The following is an 11,910-nucleotide window of genomic DNA, read 5'->3' as shown; positions in this document are numbered from 1 at the left end:
CTCCCACCCTGGCCATGGGACCCTGCTTCCTACATCAAACAGCTCCAGTACTAACCAGTCCTGATGCCCAGCCGCTTCAGCATGCCAAACGGGCAGAAAGATATTTGCCTTTATTTTACTAGGCCAAAGGGGGCATGTCCAAAGTCACAGGAGCTGGCCAGAGAGCAGCCAAGCCTGAGGAACCTGCAGTTAGATGGGCTCAGGCTGATGTGTAGCAACAGCATCCATGTGTTGCTCACAGTTTGTGGGGAACAGATTTAAGGAGTCCTGTGGCTTAATTCAGCATAGGTGTAAGCAGGAGCCTTCCTTAATTGCCACAGTGATAAATTAAGCTCCTTTCAGTGAAATCTAGCTATTAGAGATGACATGCACCTACATATATACCCATCTAAACACAGTATTAACAACTGAGTGAAGAATATTACAACTACTCAGTTTCTCTCTCTTGATCAGTGTTGTGTGGGTTTTCCGTTGCTGGAAAAATAAGTTAATACTCATTAAGATGGAAGTAGAATACAAACTAGAAACTTCCAAAGTGTCTGTCGCTTGCATTTGTGCAAATTAACATCTGCAGGAAACCCTAGGCCTTTGTTTTTTTTTCTGTAGATTTCAGGTTCCACAAGTAGCACTGGGCACAGGATTCATGCTGTCCTCCTGCTTACTCTAACCAGGTCATGCTCCATCAGTCCCACAGAACTTAACAACAGGTCAGTATCCTACACTGGTACCTGTTTCACCATCAGGTGACAGGGCAAACAGCTGCTAGCTGGAAGTGCCTCTGACACAGGCAGGAGGATGTGACCAGGTGTCCTTTGGGTACCATGGTCCTTCTGAGTGGCAGGTGAATATTCAGAGGATTTACAGGGTTTTTTTTTGTGGTGTGTTTTTTTTTTTTTTCCCTTTGAAAGTTTCTGACAAGGTATAATCTTTACAAAACCATTTTATTTACAGCAAATGAACACAAAATCTTTTTTGTCTAATTACAATAGAAATAAAAAACTTCCAGGACATTTTCATGCCCCAAATCTGCCTATATTCTGTGCCCGTAGAACTTGCTGCTGACTCCTTCTCGGGGCTATTCTTGCAACATCACCCATTGCTGTTTGGGCAGGTTTTGTTGTTTTTTCCCTCGCACACACATGTGCACATCAAACTTGCATTTATTTTGGCCAGAGAATCACTTTGCTTGACCCCTCATTGGGCCCAGAGTTTGTCCCATTGCATTGGATAACTGTTACTTTTATCAGGTGTTTCACTCTACAAAGGGTCTTAGCTGAGCCTGAAGGAAGTTTTTTTAGTGCTTTAACCAGATCTATGATTTTGGGTAAGACATATTAATGCCTTCCGGTATTATTAGTTCTCTTGCAGCAATGGGTAAAGTATCAGATCTTAGAGAAACACTTATCAGCTGTGATGTACTTCTCAGAAAAATCTGAGCCTATAAATAATGAAGTTCTTCCCTTGCTGGAACATCCCTGATTATCATAATCCAGAGGTATCACTACAACCTGCAAGATGTAGCCATGCACATAACAAAATTTTGCGTAATATCAAAATATCCTCTATATTTGCAGGGATCATGTAATAAAAAAGGAAGAAATTGTCCAGCATGGTGGAAATCATCTGCTTAAAATGAATTATGATTGAACAAATAGCCTGAGGACTGGAAGGAGCTCAAAAAGTCAGCAGAGCCCATGTTCTGGGTGCAAAGTAATATTGTCTACTGATCTGTGCAGAAATGTGCACATTTATATTACTTATATGTGGAAAAGCATGTCAGTTGAAGGGAAAAATAGCTGGTACTCTATCAGGTTAGACCTGATGAATACCTGCCCGGAAGCTAACCTAATATCTGCGTGCCAGACACCTGACATGATGCCCAGGCCACAGAACAGTCTGTAATAGGTCAACTTTTTGGTGAAGGGCTGTATTTACTGAGGCAGATTAAATAATATGAGACAGAAGAAGGTGGAGAAGAATTCAGCAAATGTTTGTGGTAGCTTAGTGAGGTGGGTGAAGCTATAGATATGTTTGCAGACCTTATTTTTGCTCCATCACATTCATGGCTGTTCTGCCTCCGCAGGCTTTCGCTCACCTTCTGGGGTCTTCCCAAGACATAGTCAATGCTGCCTTGAAACCTGACTGTCACTCAGTTGGCTGTTGTTCTCATGGCATCAGCGTGTAGTGCCTTTTCAGCCATCAGCTTCTGGACTTCTTGTGTGAGGTTACTGTTTCAGTTTGAATAATGTGGGATCAGAATGAACTGTGGATCCATAGATGGCTTCCTGTGCTCTCCTGCCTATTCCTTATTGGATTGTAGTTTCACAAGTATAGTTTCATTAGAAAGGCCTGCAGCGGAGATTACCTTCCCACTCTTTCCTGTTTACATCATACTGCTTATGCATGATGGGCAGAACAGTCTTTTCCTTCACTACATTCCCCATGTCAGACGTTTATAGATGCACAGAGGCCACTTTGGTTTAATTTTACAATGTCTCTGTGGGAGGGAAGGTAGGGTTAAAGTGGTTCATTTGGGCTCAGGAGCACTGGGATCGGTTCCTCACTTGATATACACATAAACTGGATAATTATTTTCATTTCTTTTTTTTATCTTGTGTCTTTTTAAAATGAGCATAATGACATTTAGATATGCAGGATCACAGCAGGCCAGAGATGACTGCTGCAGCAGTGGGCATCAACCATCACAGCTTTAAGCTCAGTTATCCCTTTCTCAAAAGAGGGAGAAATGTTTTGAAGAGGTAGGAGTTGCTGCGGTGAATTGATAACTACGACTACGACCCAGCTAGCCTGGTATTTTGTCTGGCAGGGACACCCACCAGGCTTCTAGGAGGACAAGGCAAGAGGCAGCACAGAAGGCCAACGGTGGTAATCTGCCACAAAGAAAAATCCATTCCTACACCCCCTGATATGTGAGATATTACATGGAACATGATTTACATTCCCTCCAAAATTCTTTGAGTTTGTGCTTATGATGCACTTTTAACCCATTGAAGTGCCTAAGTCCCCCTTTGAATCTACACTTTGATTCTATTCTCCACTTGCATAATGGCCTCTGACAATGACTTTCCCTGTCTAATTATTCATTGTATGAAAAAATATTCTTTGAAAGGCTTTGAATTAACAAACTTTCTGTTTAGTGGATGTCTTCTGAATCTCTGATTAGAATACTCTGTCTTTTCTGTATCAGTTCTACCAGACTTCAGAAGGATATCTCTGTGCTGTATGAACTTTGCAGTATTGTATTTTATTTTGGAGCCTTAGTGTAGAAATGGAATATGGTAAAGTCAAAAAAAAGGTCATATTTTTCCTACCATGGCCAGTGCCTGCTCAAACTAGAAGAAAAAGGATACTTTTTTCACTTAAAAATCTAAATTCTTCTTCTGGTGTAGCTGCTAGGCTTAATTTTCAGCCAGCCTATGCCTGGTACAGGCATATACAAATGCATATGAAGAAATTTCTGTTACTTCTGATGGAGTTGGTGCCATGTTTTGGCAACTAACTAGCATTGGAGATTCAAATGATCGAAATAAATATTTTTGATTGATTCATATAGTTCTATAATTGTAAATTATGAAATTTTTCAGAGACTGATGACATACCTGGACATAGTATTAGAGCATTACCTGTACAATCTTCTATCTTGCCTTAACTGTTGACTTCTTTAGTGCTATATTTAGTCTCTTGTTCAAGTGTATGCCCACATACTATAGCGTTGAATCAGTGCCTTAAGGAGAAGACACATTTTCAGAGCTGGAATGAACTCAGTGTGAGTAGAAGTTCTTGAATATACACTGCATTTGGATTTCGTCTGGGTTTGCTTCTTACACACATTCCTTTCCCTTACAGGTTTCTAGCCTGTTCAGTCACATGGACTGGATATTTTCAGTAGCTGCTTGGAAAACAGGGTGACTTAGATGGGCTGCAGCAGATCTAAGGTTTAGATTCAAGAACCTCTCAGGATGTTTGCCTGCCAAAGACAAGGAGCAAAAGAGCAGGGATTAATTTATTCAATAATGACTATGAACACATTTTATTCTCTGCCCATGGTCACCCAACTCATTTGGAAATCACAGAAGCAGGAATTTCTGATGTGAAAAGCTATGTTAAGTCCCCTAGGTCTCTTCCGTACAAACAGCAGGGTAGAAATGAGAAAAAAATGACACTTGCATGGGAGTTTCAGGTACTGGCTACCACATACTTTTCAAACTTAAAAAAGCACATTTTTTTCTCCTGCAGCAGCTGACTTTGAATGTCCTTGAAGTCTGGTATTATGCATTCTGGCAAGCAAGTAGAGAAATGAGCCAGATGCATCAATTTAGTCATATAGGGAGGTTTCTAGTAAACTTCTGCACAATGGGGTAGTGACAGTGTACTTAGTAAAGCCACATGCTTTTTTAAAAATAGTGCTATTGATTTTGTTAGTGTGTGTATCAAATGTTACCACATTCATTAGAACAGCAGCCTTCCAAACACTGCTGTAGAGCAACCAGCAGGACTGGAGTCAATATCCATCTGAATACTGGCTTGCTTTCAAAGGGCAACTTAAAATTAGGGCATTGACTTTTCATGTTATAGAGGAAAGATTTTAAAGGGAGCATTTATCAAATAGAGTTAGGCAATATTTATCAAATACAGCTAGGCTGCGGGTCCTGTTTGAGCAGGCAAAGATGCATGCATACAACCATGTACAGCAGTAGCAAAACAACACGATTTATGTTTATAGACATATATTAATGTCTAGGATAATGGTCTAGTATAGATACATGAGAATAAAGAGGAAGACGTTTATCTAAGGAAACTCAGTTCCAAACTCCTGTGTGGGTATATTGAAACATCACTGAGTAGGAATGTAATGTATTACACTGATTAAATAGATACTGTGTCTGTGCCCTTATAATGTAATTTTTCTACAGTGCTGTGAACAAAGCAACACATTAGGACAAATACATCCTTTGTTGGCAGTAGGTTTACAGCCACAAAATACAGTCCGTTGTGGCTGTTGAAAAAGAGCTAAGATAACATAGTAAAATCAACTTTTTTTTTCTCCCTCCTTGTAAGGATGAGAGATGAGAGAAGAAGAATGAGGGTCATTCCACTTCGCACAGATTTACTATGAATTTGTGACATACCTGTTTTTACTTTTTCCTTTTTGTATCTGTTCATGCAGCCCTTCAAACTTTCATGGTTCCTGAGAAAAGGCTGTGCAGAATGGGTTGTGCACCTCTGTATTCCTAATGTAAACCCATGAGGGTAATTCAAGTCTCTGGAGAACAAATGTTCCCACTGTCAGGGCACTGCTTGTTTCCTCCACTAAACTGATTAGGTTTATCTAATATCTGTGGGGTTTATTTGGTTGGTTGTTTTTTTTTTTTGTCAGGATTTCTTTTAACCCAGATAGGGTCACCAGCCCAGTTCAGCACACTGCTCCCTTGACAACTACCTACCTGCGATGGTGTGAGTGGGGAGGAGAAGAGGTGGAGATGTCTGATTGCATTGCTTTAGCTGCTGGGAAAAATGGCCATAGGAACAAAACCGAAACCACCTCCTGAAGTACCCTATTTCTCTTTCTTACTTAGAGAGGGACACAAGAACTTCAAAGCCCCTGACTTAAGCACCTTAGATAGGTGGAAGAGAATAGACATTTCCACAGTTACATACAAACTTTATCTATGTCGATTAACCCTTCAGAGATGCCTCCATTACTGCTTTCACTGCAGAAGGACACTTTGAGGTGTCTGGTGCCAGCGGGTAGAATTGTGTCCACGGTGGTGGCTCCCAGCTGGCCCAGGGACACTGTATCTGACCTGGGACTGCTGCTACAGATGCTCAAGTCAGTGAAAACTTCACAAAATCCCTTGTTGACCTTTTCCCACTTCCCAGCCACATGCTGAAGGCATTGGAACACATTTTCCCTCCTTTCTATATTTTCCTTACTTCCTCTTTTGTAATGCAGAGTGGCAGTCTAAGAAGATGATTTAGTTGGTTTTACTGTTTGCAGGTCCTGTTAATTTTTAACCTGCTTGCCACTGTGACTTGTTTGGTCAGGTTTGGGTTTTGCACACTTCTCTGAAATCTCAGCCGTGACACACTGAAAGGTCTTTTGTGATGTTATTGTGCGGCAGTTAGATTAAACAAAGGTCTTGGAGAAACTCTGTTTCTAATGGAAACAAAAGGCAGAAAAGACCTGTCTCTATTACTCTCTCTATTGAGCTGAACTCATAGTTGACACTGGATGCCTCTTTTCAGTGTGTATCTTACTTTGAACCAGGTTCACATATTCCTAGTGATGAGACTTCCCTTATTTTATTTTCTTTCATGTTAAATGCATTATTACTGCAAAAGAATCTTACTCTTTGTCTCGAGATGCATCTCCCTAAGATCTTCATTTCCTGCTCCAGAAAGAGAAACCATGGCTTTGGGCAGTCAACCTGCGTAAAGCATAGTTTTAGCAGTTTTATTGTTCTCCACAGATTATGACCTCTCTGAAGTCTCCCTGAACTGAATCTCCTCTTACTGTTAACACTATGACCAAAGTTGGGCTCTAGAGTCTAAGAGGTCACCAAGTAATCCTTATCACTGTGAAATATTGCATTTATCTTGTCTCCTTTGATGAATGCTGAACAATAATTTAAACCTTTCTTCCCTTAACAGCAGGGTAGATTTTCATCTGGAGTTGAGTCTGTCAAAACTAATTCAAGATAAAATAATCAACAGAATGAGGGAAAAGAGTATTGAGGAGCAAATATGGGGGGCACAGGGGGTTTCCTGAGTCTGCCTTGTCATTATACCACCAAAAAGCACTGTTGTAACCAGTGAAATTAATTCTTGACTTCTTTTCCACTTAAACCACCAGTTCAGAGGGTGCCTTTAAATGAATCTCTTCAAGCAGTAATTCACAGGTGGCAGCAGGCTCAGGGTGAATTTAAAACATCAGTTTGAGAAACTTGACCCCTGTGGCAGAAAGGCTGAGTTCCTAAACTCCGAAGTGTCCAAAATACAGACCCATATCTCTGTCTGATTTTATGAAATGAGACTAACATTCTTTACCAAGTTTGTAAGATACTCCCGATCAAGGCTGCCATGAATGTGCCAAGTGTCAAATTAGACTTATTTAGGTAACCCTTCTCCTCCTTCATTAGTTAACCTTCTTCTTCTCCCTTTAGTTTTGGGTACTTTGTAGCTACCAGTGACCCAGCTAGGATCTACCATGTGGATTGCACATTGAGCTCTGAGAAACACGAGGTGTGGACACTGTTTGGAAATTAGTCAAATTGCCAAGTTCAGATGATTTATTAAAAGGTAGCTTTTTATGTCCTTTTTTATATTTTTCCTTTCAAAACAATCAGATTCTTTTGGAGCATGAGAAACATAAACAGCAACACCATTTAATCCCATGAAAACTTCATTTTGGTGATGCCTTCCTGTAAATAAAACACAGTACCTCAAAAACTGCTTTCTAGAAGAAAAATGTTCTTAAATGGCCATGGACATAATATGAAAAAATATTTTTTGAAACATTTGCAGGCAAAAAACCTCAGAGGATCCTCTTGCTGCACCAGTTGCTGGACGCTTCCAGTGTGGAAGGAGAGGAAAATCTGGTTTTGCCCATGCCAGTCCCAGCCACCCTCAGCCTATACACAGAGCAGAATCTGGGCCCATTTTTTAGGGGGGGTGTAACACTTTCCCATCTGGAATGGCTGTGCTGAGGGCTGCAGTTCACCCTCTGCCTTCTGTATGAATGGACACATCAGGGAGGGTGAAGTGCACCCCCCAGGGAAGGGTGGGACATGAGGCCAAAGTGGAAGAGATGATAGAAAACTGCTCAGAAGTCAAAAGAGGTTCTATATGTTATGAACTTGATTTGTTAAATTATCTCCAGATTTTATTTTTCATTCAAAAGTGGGCTTTTTCCTGACTAGAATATTATCTATTTGAAGCCTAAATGACTTTCACACTAAAATAAAAATTAGATTTCTGGACTTGAAAATTCCATTTTAATTGAATGTTTCAGCCCTTCGGAATTTAAAGAAACTGAAACTCTCTGAAGCCAAATGGCAGACATATTATTTGAAATTTGATGACGAATTTGCCCTTAATTTTATCCAATTATTTTAAGAGGTCTTTCTGTTACAAAGCATTAAAAAGCATTACTAAGGACAGAGAAGTGCTGGCAAAATCTTTTTTTTTCTGTCATGAGGAGCCTGTACAGAATTGCGTGGGCTTAAATAAAATGTATCTTGATAGTTTACCTTAAAACTCTCTGTCCTTTTCCTCAGTTCAGCTGAATCCTATGAAATAGATACGCAGCTTGGAGAAGTTCTTCACACCCCCACAAATGCTAAAAATGGCCCTGATACAACATGTATTTATGTAACAAAATCATCTGCATTAATATCTTCCTTTCCTTTCTGCAAGAAGCACAGGAGGGACCCAGGCTGACACATTTTCATGCAGTGCCTTCCATTCTTCCCCTTGCATTTGGGGCAGCAGGGAGAAGCTGTGTTTTCCCTTAAAAAAACAGGCCATATGAAAAAAAGCAGGAATATGATGTGACTATTAATAGGGTCTTCAGCTGCAAACCTGCAGCCCAAGCTTTAGGGCTCTCTGCCTTTGAGTATTCAGTACTTTGTTATGGATCAAAATTGCTTGGTTACGAGAGTTCTGATCACTGACGTTATCCCGATCTTCCAAAATAAAGAGGGCATTAAAACAAAAACATTTCCTCTACTTTATCTGGAAAGCCAAGAGACTGGCTGGCTGATGGGATCAAGCGTGATGTATTGAGCCTTTAACCTCTTACTCACATCAGAACGAAGAGAAAGGTGTCCCCACTTGGCAGCTGTTTGCTGTCCCATTTGTCACCAATCACGTTCAGGTGGAATACTGCTCTCTAGATCACAGCCTGTCCCCAGGCACCTGGGCAGATCTATAGGCTGAGAAGAGGACTCAGGCACTGTGGGAACAAAGAGAAGGGGTTTATCTTGGCCTTCCAGGGCTGGCTCCCCGGCTGAGGTGGAGATATGCTGTCAGGAAGGGGAAGAAGAGTGAATTATAGGTACTGCTGCTGCTGCCGATAGGGTTGGAGAAAGTCTCGGTAATCCTGCCATGTTTAGCATCACCAAAATACCTGGGAAAATCAACAGCCAACAAGCCTCCCCATTTTTCATAGGGAGACTTATGTACCAGCTCTGCTGTTCCCCTACAGATATCAACAGCCGAAGGAGCTGTAGCCCTTCCTCGCACCACAGCTCACTGTGATGGCTCCCAGCTGCAAGCCGGCTCCTTGCCAGCTGCATTATTCCCAAGGGGTTGTCCCAAAGAATGACCTTCTAGGCCTGTTAAACCAATGCTCCCCCGCCCCAACCTGCTGCCTGTTGTGGAAATGAATCCTGACCAGCAGCGAGAATCAAACCAATATTCTCAACAGCAGCTGTAAACTTGATAACCTCCCTGTCCTCCTTTCTCTGCCCCCACCCCGTCCCTCCCTTTGGTTTTGAAATGAAGGCAGATACATGCTGGGAGAAGCAGTGCAGCACTCTGCTTGCAGGATAATATGCAGACCACATGTATGTATTAAAGTCTGTATGGAGTTATAATGAGCCAGGAGCATTTAAATGCAAGCCAAGGGGAATTTGCTATTCTGTGTGGGCAGATTTCAATTGTAAGGTTGGCAGCTCTGGTATCCTGTTCTCTAATGCCATGGGATGAGAAAAAATAGGCTTTTCTTTCAGAGCAGTTGATTATTGAATCCGCACCAGCTGTTCACCCTAATCCAAGCTTTCTGCGCTCGCTTCTTGTAATAGAGGCATCCCTCATCCGTCCATCCATCCGTCCATCTCCCCGTTCTCATTTTCATGGCTCTTTTGTAATCTTACAGAAAGGTGGTTAGCAGATATCAGCAATCTAAAGTGACATAAGCGTCACTACCAGGCAAGGGTTATAACTAATTAATGAGAGAAGAAAGGCACCCCCAGCCGTATACTGAAACTCAAATTATCTTTCACATCCACTGCAAGATGGGAAAAAAACCATCATGAATCAGAAGGCAGAGAACTATTTTTTAACAGTGACACCTGACTCTTGCCCGGCAAACCGTGTGGGATCAGAGCTGGAGTGAGTCCTGAGCTGGCACAGAGCGGCGGCTGTCCCTCCCGCCCCACCACAAACCGAGGGACCTGCACCCAGGCATGCGGCAGCAGTAAAGGAAATTTATCGGTTTTTTTTTTCTTTTTTCTTTTTCTTTTTTTTTCATAATAAAGGGGGAGGAAGGGGTGAGATAAGAAGTGAATTACTTCTGGGTGCTTCTCACTCAGCCTGCAATGTTATGTAAGGCTGGCACAGCTAATGTCTGCTCTGCTTCGCCATCAGCCTGGCTGTTTCACACAATTATTTCATCAGTCTCTCCTACTAGACATCACAGTGCTATTGTGATTAGTCACATTTATTAGGATAGTGGATAAAATAAAATTGGCAAGCACAGGGGCCAAGTTGCATGAGGGACTGAGTGAACACGGCTCCAGGTGGTCCCTGCCCCAGAGACATTCGAATCTCCTGGAGGAGAAGGACAAGGGACAAGGGGGCAACACACAGCAGCCAAAAGAGGGGTATGAAAGCAGCAGGAGAAATGCTGTTTCTTGAAGAGCTTTGGCAGGGGAGGGTGAGTTTAAGTGGGAATGAGCTGACTGGGAATAAAAAGCAGCAGAAGAAAGGACATTCTAGGGCAAAGTGGGGTGGAGGAAAAGGTAAAACAGTAAGTGACAAGCTGAAGAACAGAGGTTGATGGTGGGGAAAAAAGAAGAGTTTGCTCAAAAAGGCAGCCAGCACAGCAGATCCTCCCTGCCTGCATGTCTCCTGCCCATTTTGTCTGCTGCTGCTGCTGCTGCACATTTTAGCCCTCTGTCCAGTTCCCTCACAGTGTTTCTCTGTCTGAAAGGTGCCTCCTTCCCTGCTCACCATGCCCTCCTGGGCTCAGGGGATAACCCCACGCTTTGTGAAAGGGCAGCCTGTAGCCTCCTTGTTGGAAATCTTGGTTGAGTTGCAGAGACTGAGTGTAATGTCAGAACCATGCAAACTGAAAAGCTGCTTCAGCACTAAAGATTGTATCTTCAGGTCTGGAAAACACAGATCTGGGATGCTCTGGGGAATGTTGGGGAAAGTGGACTGTGTGACCTGAGAAGGGAAAGATGGACAGGCATGTACAATTGCATTCCTGTATGTTATAAACATATGGATGGGAAAATGAGCCCTTGAAGTGAGTACTTGACTTCCAGGAGCTGGAGACACCAAACTGTGTGTGTAACCTAGCTAACAATTTAAATCAGTATATCTGGACAATTTACAGATAAATCTCCATAAAGAATTGGCTTGGCAACTCATTAGCTGACAGATGTTAATATAAAAAGAGGGCTGAATGTGATTCTTGGATGTGTAGAGAGAGGAATAACTTGCAGTAGTGTTATTTTTCCTTTGCAAATGGCATTGGTGGCACTTCCAGAGGACTACAGGATAATGCTCGCATGACCACGTTTTTCAGCAGGGTATTGAAAAAATTATAAAGTTGCAGAAAAGAGTTCCAAAAAGGCTTTGAGAAAATTAGAACTATAATTTGAGATAATACTTTCCAGTAAAACATTCATAGTGCTTAACCTGCTATGTTTATCAAAAAGAAGATTGAGAAGTGTCTTGATTACAGTGTGACTACCTTCACAGCGCGAAAATACCAGGTATTAAAGAAATCTTTAATTTAGTGGAGCAAAGCATAATAAGAAACAATATTTGCAAAATGAAGCTGACCAGATAAATTTATATGAGAAATTAGACGTAATTTGTTTTTTAACAGTAGGAATGATTTCTGACTGATCAAATTTTAAGTGCCAAATTCTTCACCGG

Source organism: Leptosomus discolor, chromosome 3, assembly GCF_034619465.1.
Source record: "Leptosomus discolor isolate bLepDis1 chromosome 3, bLepDis1.hap2, whole genome shotgun sequence".
In the NCBI taxonomy this organism is placed as follows: domain Eukaryota; kingdom Metazoa; phylum Chordata; class Aves; order Leptosomiformes; family Leptosomidae; genus Leptosomus; species Leptosomus discolor.
The sequence above is the reverse complement of the archived record's forward strand: the minus strand, read 5'-3'. Positions refer to the sequence as shown.